This window comes from Mustela putorius, unplaced genomic scaffold (genome assembly GCF_011764305.1).
Source record: "Mustela putorius furo isolate JIRA1106 unplaced genomic scaffold, ASM1176430v1.1 tig00003932_pilon_pilon_pilon:0A:0A, whole genome shotgun sequence".
In the NCBI taxonomy this organism is placed as follows: Eukaryota; Metazoa; Chordata; class Mammalia; order Carnivora; family Mustelidae; genus Mustela; species Mustela putorius.
Window position 1 is genome coordinate 2,442,267 of NW_025422077.1, and position 17,516 is coordinate 2,459,782.

Genomic DNA, 17,516 nt, shown 5'->3' on the forward strand with positions numbered 1-17,516 from the left:
GCTGGCATTATTCAGGCACAAACATCCTCCTTAAAAATAAGATGAACAAGGGGTGCCTGGGTGGTTGAGTGGGTTAAGCCTCTGCCTTCAGCTCAGGTCATGGTCCCAGGGTTCTGTGATCCAGCCCCACATGGAGTCCCACATCGGGCTCTCTGCTCAGTGGGGAGCCTGCTTCCCCCTCTCCTTCCGCCTGCCTCTCTGCCTGCTTGTGATCTCTGTCTGTCAAATAAATAAATACAATCTTGAGGAAAAAAAAAAAAAGATGAACAAGTATCAAAGCCGAAATAAGTCAACAATGAAACATAACACATATCTTTTAAGAGATTAATGGGTAATTTTTTAAAGCATTGTATTTGATTATGATAGTCCTTTCACTTAAATTCACTTATTTATAATTTTAACTTTTGAGGTAAAATTTATAAAGGTTTTTTTTTTATCTGAAACTCTACTGCTGAGATATTTGCTGAGATATTTGAAAAGCTGTATTATGAAACAGCTATATTTAAAAATAAAGTTATTTAAATACTTTATCAAAGTCTAAGGAATTTTCCAACTCTTGGTAAAATAATATCATATTGGCACAAGAAAAAAGAGAGACCCATGTTTGTACAAAAAACATTAGTATTCCATGGAGTTGGCATGTCTAGTGAAAGTAACATTAAACAATAAATTACTTATTGGATAGAGCTTGTGAAAATGGTAAAATATGTTGTGCTTCATACTGTCCATCACGATAAATCACAAATGGAATTAGTTGTATTTGAATGTAATGTGGTAGATATGGATTCAAATGTACTTTGGAACAAATGTTGAGTCAGTGATCTGCAAATATGTATTGATTAATCTATCTTTCCCTATTGCTTTGACATTCACACTTATTGTATATTAAGTTGAAAAATGCTTGGCATTGTTAGGAATTATTAAAGTGTAAGGTTATTAATTTATCAATTTTATTTGAAACACATACAGGCCTTTCTTTGGTTTTTGTTATATGCATAAAGCCACCCTCACTAAGAAATGAAAGAAAGCAAAAAAACCTAAAACATAAGGAGAAAAAGAGAATAAAAAGAAAAGACAGAAATGCCAAGTCAAGCAGACATTCTAGTTTCTAGTTACAATGATTTGTAAGATACAAGTATATTTCTGTCTTAGGATGCCATGAGATAACCAGTGTCTAGTTAATCTAATTTAATTTCTTAAATTTGAGTTGAATTTTTTATTATAACCAAATATGTACTACCTGATATAAATTACAGAGTGACATTCTAATTAAAGAATGTGCATAAGTTGCCTGGACAAGTACTGCTTTTACTGAACCTCAGTAAGGGAAGGATGAATTATCAGGATGGCCTCCTCAGTTTTAAAACTGACGTTTAAATGTCTTTTCTTAAATATGTGATTTTTATATCATTAAAATCACATGTAACTACCCAAATATCCTTGTTTATTTCTTCAAAATTACCTAAAAAAAATGCTTGTGATGTGAACCCTAATTGATACAAGTTACAGAGGAGTGTCTCAGGCAACACTAGTTTTCTTGCTAGCAAATCCCTTGTTTTCTCAGAGAAGATGGACAACATTTCAAGTGTCACATTTAGCAAAATTTACTAATATACACAGTGATTTCTAAATGAATTCTATTTTAGGCATCTTCAATTACATTATAAACCATCAGATATCAATAATTATAACTTTGGTTCCCTTTAAAATTTATTACAATTACCTGCTGCATAAAGTTGTCAGAATACCTGGCTAATTCCAAATGAAAAAAAAACTCTGACTACAAGTTAAAATAATTTTATTTAAATCAGTAAAACCACTTTTGAAATATTTTGTCTGCTATTGAGAGGAATTTTTGCTATATATTCTCATGTTAAGTGTTTACCTCAAAGATCAAATCATAGATATTTTGCCTTGCATTGTTGAATCCGATCACAGTTAAGAACTATAAGCACTAGAAAACATTATCCTAAAAAACGATGAGTCAATCTACAATGTGTTGTGATCTTTGATAAAGGAAAGAAATAAAATTACTGCCCTAAATAAGCAAAGAAATAGCATGCATAAAAGCTGTTTATGATAGGAAATATTAACAATTAACAATAACTTTTCTCATTAAATTATAGTTTGTGAGTATTAAAACATTAAAGTTTGAATCGTTACTGTGTCACAAAGTATTTTCTGAATTGTTACAGTGTGTACTTTGTTTCATTTTATTTGCACTATATCAAGGAGCAAGTTGTGAAAAAATATGGTAATTTAAAAAGTCCCATTTCTGGTGGTAATTGCCTTTTATTTATTTTTAATTTTTTAAAATTCTCTAATTTATATTTATTTTTTCTAGCTTTGTTTTTATTTAAATTCCAGTTAGTTAATATACAGTGCATTATTAGTTTCTCATGTAGAATTTAGGGATTCATAACTTGCATACAACACCCAGGGCTCATCACAACAACTGCCTTCCTTGATCTCCATCACCTCTTAAAATTTTAAAGTAATGATGAGATGTACCTTTTCGTGAATTTTGGATTCTTCTTCATGGACTACAAAGGTTAAGTTATACTTCATGAACAGCAAGTTACAATCTTGTTTCAACTACAGGGATATCAATTTTGTCTGTTTTGTATATTATGATTGCATATTTCATTCTTTGTAGATCTCCTTTTCCTGCCAACACCAACTCACCTACAAACAGATGATTTGGAAGAAACCTATTCTTCCACTTGTAGGGTAATGAAATTTGAGTAACACAAGATGGCATGATTTCTGGAACCAGAATGTCTTGTTTGAAGTCTTCACTCTGAGTTAGTGACTTCTTAAAGATTTGGTTCTTAAGATATAATAGTCATCTAAAAATGTGAATAAACACTCTGAAACCAAGTGACCTTTTCATTCATCTATCCATAAGAGGTCAGTATATCTTTTGAAAGATATGTTAAAATAGTGTTGTCTGGTAAAATAAAGCTTCTGGTAAAATAAAGCTTAAAATGATCAAGCCAGGGTGATCATTTTAAGGTCACTTTTGATAATTCTGTACATGTAAGTAAAGCTTATATCACCTAAGACTTCATCTAGTCCATGTTTTAGAATATCATGCATTTTATAGGAATTTCTTGAATAAAGACAGTTAGATATAGAAGCTGAATTGTCAAAATAAGTGTGTTCTATTTGTTTGGTTTCATACCCATTAACAAAACTAACTGTTTATAAATGGAACTTTAGGACGCTGCAGAATTGTAGATATATGTCACAAATAACAGAATAACCAATTAATCCTACCTCCTCTAAAATATTTATGACATGTGTACTTTTGGACCTACTTTCCTTGCCTGCTTGGAAATGAATGTTTTCACTCATTCCCTTCTATATTTGTACCCACTGATCATCCATTAAGATTCAGTTCGAAAATAAACTTCTCTATGTCTTTTCTTGGCATTCACTCCCTTTTTCTTATTACTGAACTAAGAGTCCTTTTTCATAGGTTTGTTATTACCTTCATTGATCTCTCATGTTGTATTTTATTGCCTGGTATGCTTTTCCACTTCTCATTGCGTTGTCAGTGCTTTGAGTTTCTTTAAAGATTAGTGAGGATTTCATTCATGAATTACTTATTCCTAAAAAGAAATTGTAGGCTGTGATGAGAAAATATAACATGCATACCACACGCTCATCCACACAACGTAAATGTGTATACATTTGTATATTCATGTATTTGTTTATACACATTTGTATATATATGTGCGCAAACACAAACAACTTTAGACAATAATTTCAAACTATTTTTTAACTCTCACAGGGGCATACATTAATGTCCATTAGTCAAACTATGAAATTTGCAATTTTTACCATGACAGCCTGTAAAATCTGTCACCTTCTTTAAGATGTACATGCATCCGCATCATTAATCATTTCTATTCCACAACCAAATTAATTAAATATCCCTTGGGAATAACTTATGATTTCTATGAGGTCCTAACATCATCTTTTGCTAAAATAGCAGAAAACTTCCTTCTAAGTTGGCATAAAAGTGAAAAAAGAAATCATGTTGAATAGAAAAATCAAGGAGAATAATATCGTATAGGCAGGGATCTTAAATGCCAAGTGCCCTTTCTCAGCCTCAACCATTCATTCTGAAAATGGCCTATCCACACAGCTTAGAGGGAGCAGGTTAATTACTGTTCCTTTGACATATGTAATACATTTTCACTTGCAGGCCTGCGCATTTATTTAATGCCAAATGTTGTACAACAAAATTGTTCTCCAAGGTATTTCTTTCTACCACTTTTTCCCCAGTTGGCCTACACAGCATTTTTTTTTTTAAATAATACTGTCTTTTTTGTGAGATATTTTTAAAAAAGGCTTTAATCGTGCTCTTCTTTAGGTATAATACAGCCCAGGAATGGAATTAAGAGAAGAGCCCATTTTGTTTTTAAATGCCAACTTAAATATTTAAGTGTATCTACACACAATGCTTTTATCTACACATTAATGTCTTTCTGAGTCTTTTCTACATTGTATACGCCGATATAAACACTTAGATCTACCTGCTTATACTTCCCTAACTTTATGTATGTACAGACCCTTATTTATGTAAATAAATAAAGAAATCAATGACCAACATCCTTTAGTGCAGGACTCAAAAACAGAGTCCATCTTATACATGGTAGATAGTACATTCCCCAAAATACAGTAGGGACTCATAAAAAATAATTAATAAAGAAATTACACCTTTTAACTCAGCATCCTGCTAATAAAAATATGAATTTCCTATTTTAATTTCCTATCTTAGATTTAGAGAAGTAGTAGGTGAAAAGCTATAGATAAAGATAAAGATAGACAGATTGATCGATCCTGCGTTTATTACTCTTTATCTTGTTATAAAGAGGAATACATATAATTTTTTTGAAGAATTAAAAATCTCTTTAAGAATTGTAAATATGTCATTAATACATTAATAATATAAGTTTTAAAGTTTGTTCAAAAAACAAGAGACCACATAGACAGAGATGTCTATATAGATACGTCTCTATCTACCTACTTTTTGACCAAAGGCAGGTAGACCAAAGACTACGTCAACAAAACCAAGCAGTTTAAGTGAACCTGGCAAAATTTCCCATCTTACAGGCAAATGCAATGCTCTGGTGGGTCTAGCCTAGGCAGTTATTTCTGCACACTTTATTTTTAATTTTAATATGTTCTTCTATCATATACAGCTACAAGCAAAATAGTTTTTAATGACTTCATTCCTGGTAAAATCTGTCACAAGAAAGTATTAACTATCAATCTCCCTTATCCAGTTTATAAGGGTTATATGAATAGTAATTTCAGAAAGGGGCTCAAACAGAGGACTCCAATAATCAAGAATGGTTCAGAGAATATTATATTAAAACAAACAAAAAATAAACCCCCTCTTTTATTAATCTACATAATCCCTCTTTGGTTTAATAGGATTTTAACTAGCTCTAAATATATGAGCCTCTCTGAATTTTGAGAGGCTTAAAGCTTTCTTCCAAGCAAGCAAAGTGGATTAAAATCAACCTTTGTATTTTATAATTTACATTTAGCTGAACTATACTGTGAGTTTTCCTAAAGCCCTTAAGTGGTTCTTCCTCAGTTGCTGGCGTCTCTCTAGGATAAGATCATGAGATTCCATTTCCTTTGATATATTTCAACTTGCAAACACATTACATGAACAAATTCCTCGCCAGATAGGCTCTCTTCTCCCAACCTACTCATGCCCCCCAAAACATTTCTCTGCTTTCAAATATTTCATACATAGTTCTTTATTTTCTTTCATTTATGGATGAACAATAGATTCTCTGAGAAAATCCTGAGGGGGAAAAGGTAGATCTTCACCAAGTATCAATGAGATGTGAAGATAGGTCCCAGCTATGATGAAAGTTTTCCACCTTTCTCAATATTTTCCACAAATTTCCAGTAGCCAATGTTGACACAATGAAACATAACCTTCCTTTTGTATTGTCTGCACTGCTCACTTCAACACTCACAAGACTCCTGACTTAACAGTTCTTTTTTGAAACAGAATCAAGATGTGTATTTCTTTGATTTATGAAAGCAAGACAAAATATCATGCATGAATTATATGGTGTAACTACTAAAATTTTTATCACTTCTATAAAAATCTTGTTTATATGGGTATATAAATATACAAATAAAGGAACAGGTAACATATACTTTCACCTTTGGTTTCTCGGGGCTATAACCTTGATATGATTTAAGTTGCATCATTAAATAGGAATGATAAATAAAAAGGTCAGACTTTTACAGAAGGGAAAATAGGAAAGAAAAAAGGGAAGAGGGAAGGAAAGCTGAACTTGTTAAGGATGAAGAGGGAGCTGTAGGGCATACTTACAAAGCACTGTTTAAGCGAAGTGGATCAGGGGTGCTTGCATATAGGTTTTGGAAGCCTGAAATGTAAAGATTTCAGAAGTGTGTAAAGTGGCGTGATGTTTTAGGGATTGGCTGACTTTCAGAAGTACGAGGTTGTAATTCTTTGGCTGGCTCTCAGCAGCCTGACTACTGATGCTGAGTTGTCCTGGATCATTTAGAACTGCTTTTACACAGTTCTGGTGGCTAGAGGTTACCAAAGTCAAAGAACAATCAGTCCTTTCCCATAGGTGATAGTTTTTTTTACCCTCAATCCATCTCTTTGTCCTTCTGAGACAAAGCTGCAGGAGATATTACTAGGGAGTGTCCAGAGCCTCACCAGATGACCCATTCTACCAGAGATGAATGTTTCGTTGGCATGTTGGTCAGCACTATTGCATACTGTTCTCCTCTTTGAATAATTTAGTGAATCACATAGGGATAATGGCTGCACAAAAGCATCGAGGTTCTGGATAACATATCAAATTAATGTAAGACATGTAAGAATATGATTTATAAGATTTTCCAGGCTTAATCAAGAAAACAGGTGCCAATGAGTCCCTAATTCTCTTCTTTAAGTTGCATATATTTTTTCTTTAAATTAGATAAAGCTTAGTCAGGTGGTCATTCCATTCATAGAGATAAGGCTTTTTGGTATTAATTGTGATATTCGTTTGGGTACATGAAGTCTAGTAATAGTTCAGACTTTCAGCTATTGGCCAAAAGAAAATCAGAGGCTATTTCTTCATTCATAATTATTTAAGCTAAAGAATTAAATCTGTGGGCTGTGCCCACAGGAAGTAAGTTAAACTATTTTTTATTAGGTAAAGTGAGAAATACATTTTTTTTATTAACACCTTATATTAACACCTTATATTAACAATATAAGGTTAAGATCACCATTATCAGGAACCTGTTTTAAAAATTATTAGTTATACCACAAGAAAATTGTTTTATTCCTCCCATCTCTTCAAGAAAACTGTCCTCTAAGAAAGTTGGAAAGTCGCATACTTCACATACTTGTGTTGCCTAATTCCTCACCCACAGAGAAATAGGCCCTACTCTTTTGCTCCTAGGTTAGGATTAAAATAAATTTTAAAAAATACATGGTTCCCACATAAGGGAAGAAACTAGTAAATGCATAAAAATATAAACAATTTTTGTGGAGTTCTAGAAATATTGTCCCTGGGAGTTGTCACTGTTATACCTCAAGAATATCCATTTATTTTGTTTTGATGCAAAGATAATTTCCTTTATGTTCCAAAGAGCATCATTATACATAAAGTGGGTTTGATATACCTTTGTCTTAATCTTCATCTTTTTTCTATGCTGAACACGTTGGAAAGTTACAACCTCCTATTATGTGTTGAGTCATTTGTGTTTTGTAGTTGTTAGCATACACAAGATTGCATAAATTGAATGTACTAGTAATAGTTTGGGAGAGCAGAATTATATACTATCCCTAGTAAAACCCAGACCTAAGCAAGTTATTATTAATAGTAAAGGGGCATCTAAATTAAGTCTGTAGCCTTAAAAAAAGGTCAGATAAAAAATACAGCCAAAAGGATAAAGTGCAAATGGATGCAAAGAAAGTATTACAACCATGGTTCCAGAGGTCTAAGTATCTTATCTCAGTGGTGTTTAGCAAACACTGGCCAACTCATGCATATTCCAAAGATTTGTTCTATAGTTTCCTTCTGTAACCTATTTGTAGAAATTTTGAAGTGTCACTGTTTTGATCTCTATCGGTATAATCTTTTTACTTTGATAATGGGTGAATTTGTTAGTTGGGTAACATATACCCAAGGATAAATGACTTATGCTTTAATTGCTTATGCAGTAGTTAAGGGAATTTGATAAGGTATTTTTTCTGGTGATGTCCAAGTTCGAATTTTTCTGATTTCTTTTCCAGAATACCAAATCACCTGATTTAGGTCATGTAGGGGATGATTAGATGGATGAAGGAAAGGACACCTATGACAGGACTGATATGAATTAGTACTTTAAAACATTTGGCTAATCCAGTTAGGAGTGGAAACAAGTATGGATAGATTTGTGTTTATTTGCATGAGCCTACCCATGATGGGGCCATGATACATGCATGATCTATGACTTCTTTATAAGAAAAAATAAAAGGATATCACAGAATTAATGATAGTAAAGTGTCATCGGGGCCTAAGGATTTTTGATTGTTTAGATAAATTTAGTTTTAACATTCTATTTGTTCTCTTCACCTTCCCCAAGAATTTTGAGTGATTTCATATAGTAGAGTATAAGGAAAAAAAAATGGAGAATAAGGAATGAAACTTTGTATAAAATCTACTCCAGGAAAATATGTTCTCATGTCAGTAAGTTTTGGTTTCACTGATTTCTCTATGGAATTTCTGTTTTCAATTTCATAGATTTCTTCTGTGATTCTTGTTATTTCTCTCTCTCTTTTTTTTTCCTGCTTACATTTGGCTTAATTTGTATTTCTTTTTCTAGTTTCCTCAGGTGGGAGCTTAGAATATTTATTTCAGATTTTCTTTTCTAAGATGAGCATCTATTCAATGCTATAAATTTTCCTCTTGGTGCTACTTTCACTGCATCACAAACATTTGATAAGTTTTATTTTCATTTTCATTTAGTTTAAAATATTTTTAAATTTCTCTTGAGATTTCCTCTTTGAACCATGAATTATGTGGAAGTGTGTTGTTTAATCTCTGTACTCTACTAATATACCCGTCAAAGGTGCTGTTTGATTCTGTCACAATGATTTTGACCTTTAGCATTTCTTTTTGGTACTTAGGATTTCCACATGTCTCCTTATATTTCTCCTCAGTTCTTGCATGTTAGAATGCTTAGTGTCATTGTAGTTGTTTTGAATTCCTGATTTGATAATCCCAACATCCCTGCCATGTCTGTTCCTGATGCTTGCTTTGTCTCTTCAAATTGTGGGTTTTTTGTTTTGTTGATTTAACTTTTGGTGTACCTTATAGTATTTTCTCCATAGCTAAACACGATGTACTGGGTAAAAGTAACTGCTGCAAATGGGCTTGTAGCAATGAGGGATAAGCTGTGGGGGGGGGGGGAGGAAGTGTGCTACAGCCATATGATTAGATCTCAGTGTTTTAGTTAAGCCTGTGCCTCTAGACTGTGAACTTCACAAGCACTTTTCAGGTATTTTCTCCCTTCTAAGGTATGACAGGATAGCAAGGGGTGGCTTTCAGTAATTATTTCCCCTCTCTAGGTCCCGTGGGCTCTCATAATTAAGTTAAGCTCTGGCTAATTAGTGTTCCCTGTGTTAAGAAGAACAGAGTGTTTTGGTGTGGTATACCTCAGAATGGTTTCCCACCGCTGCCCCAGAAGTTCAAGGGGATTTTTCTCAGATACTTACTATGGACACCTGGTTAAACTCCAGGAAGTTAATCTCACTGGGGGCCTTCCTATGACTGGGCCCCTTGCAGTTTTCACTCTGATTGTTACCTGCACTGAGCCACCAGCTCCTCATCAATTACTATTCAGGTTCCCCACCATGGCTCTATGTGAGTCTCTGCTCAGGTAAACAGCAACTCCTTAGATACGACTGTCGGTCTCTCCAATCTCAGAGGCAGTAGTTTGCCTCTTCCACTCTTCTCTTCCATCCAAGACAACGTGCTTGCTTTTTAGTCTGTTTAGCTTTATTACATGTTAGAACAGAGTGGCAATTTCTAAACGCCTCACATGCAAAGTGAGAAATCAGAAATCTATTCTAATATTATTTTTTTTAAATTAGAAGTAAACCATTTTTTACCACAAAGAAATAAACAAGTAAGAAGTTAAAAAAGAAAAAAAAAAACATTTTTCAACTAGTTATTTTAATATGATTTAAAGTGTCACCATTTTGTTAGAAAGGGTAAATCAATAGAATGCAGAAAGTCTTGCATATGTGAATGGATTTGTTGCATCTGTTGTTGGGATTTCTTGTTAGGAGGGAAAGCAGATTTGATATGAATATAATAAAATATTATCTGAGGAAGCTATAATAAAACAAAACATGTACAACCTTATTTATAACATCAAACTATTTTTCAAGGGGCTCAAATGTATTAACTTTAATGTTAAACTACAAAGATACTTTGAGAAATGTGGGTGGTTACTTTTGAAGATATCTGAGGAAAGACAATCTTTCAAAGTACGCTGTAATCATAGAAAGAATCAAAATGATGAGCACAAAATATTTTCTTAAATGCTAATACATTAATCCTCATAAAACTATTATGAATCAACAGAAAGTTAGAAAAATGAGAAGAAAAATATTTTTACAAATCCATAATGAGTCAGCCTCCAGAAAAAAAATGTGTATCATAATGATATTAATTTCTTTTCATTGAAATGATATAAATTTTAAGTGCATTATCTAATGCATTTATTTACCAATAAATTGTTAAAGAATATACCATAAGTTGACATTTATTTTGGCTGCAGCAAAGGATAAAAGGGAATCTCATTCATTCCTTTGAGAAATATATTTAGCAAAACTTTCTACAGAGAAAATTATAAAATTTTCCTAAAAAATTAAATCGATAATTAAACTAGCATTTTAATAAAGAAAAAATGTCTTTTCTTTAAAATTATCTTAAACAAAAGCAACCAGACAAAAAACAATCACAAACTAATTTGTGTATGGAAGTCATCCTTCTAAGAGCAGTGAAGAGTTATACCAGACATCTGAATAGAAATGCTGATGGTTGTAGTTATGCCAAAATCTGAAAAAGGGTAACTTTCTCACATAATTAGCACATCTAGAGGTGTAAAACTATATCTTCTTTGCTACAACAAAGTATTTCATAGCCTTAAAGGCTCCCAACAGTTTCCAAGAAGTAATCTACATTGTAAACAAAACAAAAGCTGCCAATCAAAGTTTATTGGGTTCAAGTAAAGTTTAATAAAGTACATACTTGCATATATAATTCTCTATCCTAAGAAAAGCATATTAGCTTGGACCAGAGAAACAGCCTGTCCCCATGAAACTCCTGATAGTTTCTGGTCCTTTCAAAGTCTCAAGCCATTCATACATGCATAATAAAAAGTATACCAGCTTCAGTTTAGACTTAGAAAGATGGGAAAAATATCACTTCCTTTCTTATAATTAAGATTAAGACCAAAAAAAAAAAAAAAAGAACAGATAAACTACGAATAAATCCCTTAAATCCCTTATTTTGAAAGATTTAAAGAATGAACAATATACGACAAAGAACTAACTCCAAAAAGGAAGGAAGTCATGTGTAGAGAAAAACAAAAGCAAACATTCACCTACTTGGGACAGACAGCATTAAATACCATATATATTTCAATAAAAGAGTCAGCTAAAAATTTTTAACAAATTTTTAAAAGCTTAGGTTTGAAACTTGGTATTGCTGGAGGGGAGAGGCGTGGTAGAGATGGGGTGACTGGATAATGAACATTGGGGAGGGTATATACTACAATGAGAAAAAAATAATAAAATCTTAAACTAAAAAAAAAAAAAATTTAAAAGCTTAGGTTTGCTTAGCATCAAAGTGTCAAACTCCTGAGGTCTATGGGAAAAACTGCATCCATTTTGGCTTTGCAGACTTTTCATCCAAAAGCCCAACAAACTGCTCACAGGGAATATTAGGGAACATCTTAAGAATACTTCCCCTATGGTGCTGCCGGAGGGGAAACATTGCTACTATTCTGCTGCTATGCTTCCCTAAGGAACAGAAGACTTAATCTACTGGGGGAGATTATCAGAATCTGTAGCCTGAGGAAAATGGGAGAAAATCAGTGAAGCCAGACTCCTGGTATTTTTTGTTCTTTGGTATTTTATTATATGATCCCTATTCTGTTTCTTAATGGTTCTCATTTCAAGTGTTTTTAATGCATGTTAAATATTGCTTCTTGGTTTCTCCTCCTTTTCTTGATCCTCTTTCTGTGGTGTTAGAAGAGTCACTCAAGGTCTCCTCTTTGATCATCTTATGATGAATTTCATCCAAACCCTGCTGATCTCTGCTATATTGGCTAAGCTGATATTGATGTTCCCTGGATCTCTGGAATTGACTTCTACAACTATGTCACATTAAGTAAGATTTGACATCTTGTTTTTCTTCCCTGCTCTTGATATCAACCTTCATCTAAAAGATTAAAGTCTTCTTTCTCTGGAAAATATACCTATTTCTAAAGGCTGGTCTTTTCTATAATTTAGTTCCTTCTGCATTATTTTTGATGACTTTCTTAAGAGTTTGTACATGTGGATAACATCATTTCCTGGTTTCCAGAAGTACTGTTTTTCCTAGTTTTAATATTTGATTTATCAAAAGGGACTAAGAAATTTTGGCAATGCTCATTTCTTATCATTCCACCATATTCTCTATTCTAGCATATTTATAAAAAAAATGATTTTATAGTATTTATGTGCCTCTTTTTATTTTTGGTTTTAATACCAAGTCTTATATTTGGTTCAGGTAATAACTACAAAAGATTTGTTACTATGAATTGCTGGTAAACTTTAGAAGGTCCCAGGAATATTTAAATTTCTAGGAAAATTTTTGTATAGTAGGACCATGTGTGTGATGTGTTATTTCTTTTAAGAAATAAAACATTTATAAGAAATTAAATATATAATCTTAAGTTTTCAGTATTAACTATTGTGTTTTCATTTTAATTTTATAATATTGACAATCATAGACACTAATGGTAAGCCCCACCAAAAACATGCTAAAAGATATTTATACCACTTTAGGAAGTTCCGTTGAGCTTCTTTTGCTAAAAAGAAAGGAGCTGAGTAATATGTTTTTTACACTAATCATACATGCTACTCATATATGAATTTTAAAAATGTCATTCATTTAAAATTAATACATGAATAATTATAATATTTAAAATTTTAACATTGAAAATTGGAAAAATAATAGAATGAATCAAGAATGCTCGACTTTAAATGCATAAGCAGATTTATTTAAAATCAATTAACCTACTGCTCTTAAATTAATATCACAAATTTCCTGAATTAATTTCTGAAAAATTATATCTGAGAACAGTTGTTAATGTGAACATTCATCAAATAAATTTTTCAGGCAAATTTTATTTCAGTGGATCATCATGTGTTTAAACTTTCTAATAAAATTTTTAGAAATTAATACATATTCCTCTCATATATATATATATATATATACACATATATACACATATTCTTCCCAGTCCCATGGCAACAACATGGTAAAAACTTCTATTAACAAAGTGGTGAATAGTCTTTGTATTTCTGCACATAACTCCTGAAATGTTCCATCTAAAAATTTTTGACATCAATGTTTACAGTGAGAAAGAATTTTCAGATTTCTCATTTAGTTGTATCTTGTCTTATTTCCAGTATATCTTATACCCAGTTATAGACTTAGCAGAAAGGAGGAGGGAGAAAAAGGATCTGTCATCTTGTACTGACCAAAATCTGGTATGAAGTGAAAAGGTTTGTCTTAGAGATTCTAAAGTATTTATTTCTAAGGAGTTTGAAAAATAAGTTACTTTTTTCTAACTGGAACTTGATGTTTATTTTGCCATAATCACTCTTTATCAAGGTGCTATTACAGTTCTGGAAGTTAGTTCACCTACTCTATTTTTGTTTCTTAAACTGGTTGTTATGCTGTGAGATGAAACATTGCAATACCATAGCCAAACTGAGTATTTATACTTCTTCCCTCTCCCCTTCCCCACTCCCCCAGAAATGCATTAGCACATGACTCTAGCTCAGAAGAATATAAACCCAAGAGTAACGAATTTGTTGGCAGTCTAGCTGGCTAGAAGATACAAATATAAAAGTGGGATTTATTCTTGGATTGCAAATGTAGCTCAATATTTACAAATCAATCAATGTGATACATCACATCAATATGAGAAAGAATAAGAACCATACAATCATTTCATATAAATGCAGAAAAATCATTTGACCAAGTTCAAAATCCATTCATGATAAAAACCCTCAACAAGTAGGTTTAGAGGGAACATACCTCAACATCATAAAGGCCATATACAAACAACCCACAGCTAACACCATCCTGAATAGGGAAAAAGTAACAGCTTTTCCCCTAAGGTCAGGAATAAGACAAAAAGTCCACTCTCACCACCTGTATTCAACATAGTACAGGAAGTCCCAGCCCAGCAACCAGATAACAAATAGAAATAAAAGACATCCAAATTGATAAGGAACAAGTAAAATTTCACTATTTGCAAAAGACATAATAAACTATATAGAAACCTGAAACACTTCAAAAAACTGGTAGAACTAATAAATGGATTCAGTATATTCACAGGACACAAAACCAATGTACCAAAATCTATTACACATCTGTACACTAATAATGAAGCAGCAGAAAGAGAAATTAAGAAAACAATTCCATTGACTCCTGCATATAAAATAAGATACCTAGGAATAAACCTAAACCAAACAGCTATAAAACATTGATGAAACCTGAAAACTATAAAACATTGATGAAAGAAACTGAAGATGGGGGCGCCTGGGTGGCTCAGTGGGTTAAGCCGCTGCCTTCGGCTCAGGTCATGATCTCAGGGTCCTGGGATCGAGGCCCGCATCGGGCTCTCTGCTCAGCAGGGAGCCTGCTTCCCTCTCTCTCTCTCTCTGCCTGCCTCTCCATCTACTTGTGATTTCTCTCTGTCAAATAAATAAATAAAATCTTTAAAAAAAAAAAAAAAAAGAAACTGAAGATGGCACAAAGAAATGGAAACACTCCAAGTTTATGGATTGGGAAAAAATATATTGTTAAAATGTTTATAATACCTAAAGCAATCTATATATTTAATGCATGCAATCCTTATCAAAATACCCAAAGCATTTTTACCAAATAAGAACAAACCACCCTAATATTTGTATGGAACCACCAAGGAGCACGAATAGTCAAAGCAATCTAGAAAAAGAAAAGGGAAGCTGGAAGTATCACAATTCTAGATTCCAAGATATATTACAAAGCTGTACAACCAAAACAGTATGTTACTGGCACAAAAATAGGTAAATAAATCAAAGGAACAGAATAGAAAAGCCAGAAATAAACCCATAACTATATGGCCACCATCTTCAACAAAGCAGGAAAGAATATCCAATGGAAAAAAGACAGTCTTTTCAACAAATGGTATTGTGAAACCTGGACAAGTACAAGCAAAAGAATTAAACTAGACCAGTTTCTTACACATAACAGAAAAATAAATTCAAAATCAATTAAAACATGTGACACCTGAAGCCATAAAAATCCTAGAAGAGAACACAGGCAGTAACCACTCTGACATCAGCCATAGCAACTTTTTTTCCTAGATATGTCTCCTAAGGCAAGGGAAACAAAAGCAAAAATAAACTATTTGGACTACATCAAAATAGAATGCTTCTGCACAATGAAGGAAACAATCAAAACTAAAAGGCAACCTATGGAATGGGAGAAGACATTTGCAAATGATATATCCAATAAAGCTTTAGTATCCAAAATGTATAAAGAACTTCTAAAAAAAAATATATATATATATATACATATATATATATATATATATATATAGAGAGAGAGAGAGAGAGAGAGAGAGAACACTTCTAAAACTCAAAACCCCAAAACCAAAGAATCCAATGTAAAAATAGGCAGAAGACATGGATAGACATTTCTTCAAAAAGGACAAACAGGTTGGTAGTATACACATGAAAAGATGTTCATCATCATTTACCATCAGGGAAATGCAAAAAAAAACTATAATGAGCTATCACCTCACACTGTCAGAATGGCTAAAATCAACAATAAAAGAAACAATGAGTGTTGGCAAAGATGTGGAAAAAAGTAACAGTGAGGGGGAGAGGCAAGATGGCGGAGGAGTAGCAGACTGAAATAAAATCAGATCCCAGGAGTTCAGCTAGATAGGTATCAAACCATCCCAAATACCTACAAACTTAACAGGAGGTAGAAGAGAAGAAGAGCAACAATTCTAGAAACAGAAAATCAACCACTTTCGGGAAGGTAGGACATGCAGAGAAGTGAATCTGAAGCAACAGGAAGATAGATTGCGGGGGAAGGGGCCAGCTCCCGGGAAACAGTGGAGCAGCGGAGAACAAAATCAGAACTTTTAGAAGTCAGCTCCACTGAGGGACATTGCTCCAGAGCCTAAGCGGGGGTGGAGCCCTCACAGGGACAGTGTGGTTTCAGGTCCCGTGGGGTCACAGAAAGATCAGGGGTGTCTGATTGTGGCAGAACTGCCAGGTATCAGAGCAGGGAAGCAGAATACAGAGACAGAGTGGAGGAGGGAACCTTCAGCTCGGGGTTACCTTAAACCATGATCCAAGGCACATTCAGACCACTGTTCTTCAAGCAGGGACCCCACAAGTGGCAGATCTGGGAGACTCACCTTCCTCCTCTAAGAGGGGCAGTGGCAGTGAGGCAGGAATATTCTGGGTTTGGAGACTCCAAATGGGGCCGTGCCAGAGATAGAAATGCTCAGTCACAGGCTGGGTGAGCTCGGAGCTCGGTTGGAGAGCAGTGAGACAGGAGTGATTGCCTGCTTATCTCTGAGGGTGCACTGAAAAGTAGAGCCTCAGGCTCTCAGCTAATCCAGGCCAGAGATTGGGAGGCCACCATCTTCATTCCTGTTCTCCAAAGCTCTACAGAAAGCATTCAGGGAACAAAAGCTACCAAGAGTGAATCTAAGCAGATTACTTAGCCCAGCCCCTGACAAGGGCAGTGCAATTCTGCCTCGGGCAAAGACATTTGAGAATCATGGCAACAGACCCCTCCTGCAGAAGATCAGCAAGAACATCCAGCCAAGACCAAGCTCACAGGTGAAGGAGAACAGCAGAAATCCAGAGCTAGGGGAACGCAACACATAGAATTCATGGCTTTCCCCCCATGATCCTTTAGTCTTGCAAAATTAAATTTTTTTAATTTTATTATTTTCTTATTCTATTTTTTTAACTTTTCCTCTTTCCTCTTTTAATATGTAATAACTAGTTTATCTTAATAATAACTTTCTAAAAAAAACTTTTTAAACCTTCATTGTTATAGTCATATTTTATCCCTTCATTGTATTTAACCTTATTTTTTTTGTATACATATAGGTATTTTTTTTCCTAAAAAATTTTGGGATATATTTCTTCGAACAGATCAAAATATACC

At 33.6% G+C, this 17,516-nt stretch overlaps 1 long non-coding RNA gene across 1 annotated transcript in view; it reads right to left on the reverse strand.

The window, feature by feature from the left end:
* The window catches only part of LOC123388977, a 76,924-nt gene that overhangs the window by 39,095 nt on the left and 20,313 nt on the right, over positions 1 to 17,516 (reverse strand). Inside the window, exon 5 of the long non-coding RNA XR_006603498.1 lies at positions 3,494 to 3,614. This is a non-coding gene — a long non-coding RNA (uncharacterized LOC123388977). The remainder of the gene's footprint in view (positions 1 to 3,493; positions 3,615 to 17,516) is intronic.